The sequence below is a fragment of the Otolemur garnettii genome, unplaced genomic scaffold, assembly GCF_000181295.1.
Source record: "Otolemur garnettii isolate 467f Iridium unplaced genomic scaffold, OtoGar3 scaffold00024, whole genome shotgun sequence".
Classification (NCBI taxonomy): domain Eukaryota; kingdom Metazoa; phylum Chordata; class Mammalia; order Primates; family Galagidae; genus Otolemur; species Otolemur garnettii.
In genome coordinates, this window is record NW_003852419.1 from 10,676,751 (window position 1) to 10,677,637 (window position 887).

Here is an 887-nt window from a genome sequence, read left to right on the forward strand (position 1 = left end):
ATAAAGATAGTTTTCCTTTACACTCTGAATGCATTTTATTTAATTTTCTTAACTATTTTCATGGATAGAATCTTGAATACAATGTTATATAGAAATGGTTTGAGTGAACATCCTAGTCTTCTTCCTTATTTTATGAGACAAACATTCAATCTTTCATCATTATATTATGTTAGCCATGGCTTTTTCATAGATGTTGCTTATCAGGTTTCTATAATTTCTAGTATGGTGAGTGATACTTACCCCAAACTAGAGGTAGTGAATTTTGTCAGTTATTAAAAAGATTATGAATCCTTCCCTTCTCATTCTTAATATGCTGTTTCAAATTGATTGATTTTTTTTTTTTTTATGGTGAACAAATTGTGGACTCCTGGGATAAATCTCACTTGATCATGCTCTATGATTATTTCATATGTTGCTGGATTCAGTTTGCTAGTCCTTTTTTGTGATTTTTTTTTCATGTGTATTCCTAAGAAATATTGATCTTTAGCTTTCTTTTCTATCGGTCTTACAATATTTGATAGTCTTTACTTGTGAATCATCTGGCACTAGGTTTTATTGGCAGGTCACTATCTTTACTTGTTATAAGTCTATTGAGGTTATCAATTTCTTCTTGAATCATTTTTGATAGTTTGTATCTTTCTAAGAATGTGTCCATTTCATCTGAGTTATCTAATTTGTTGGTATACAATGGTTTATAGTTCATAGTATCACTTTAGAATCATTTTTATTTTGATAAGGCCAAGGTAAATTCCCTCTTTTATACCTGATTCACAGAATGTGAGTCTTCTAATTTGTGGGGTGGGTCAGTCTTGCTTAAATTTGTCAATTCTGTTGTTCTTTGCAAATAAACAGCTTCTGATTCCATTAATGTTTCTCTATTATTTTTT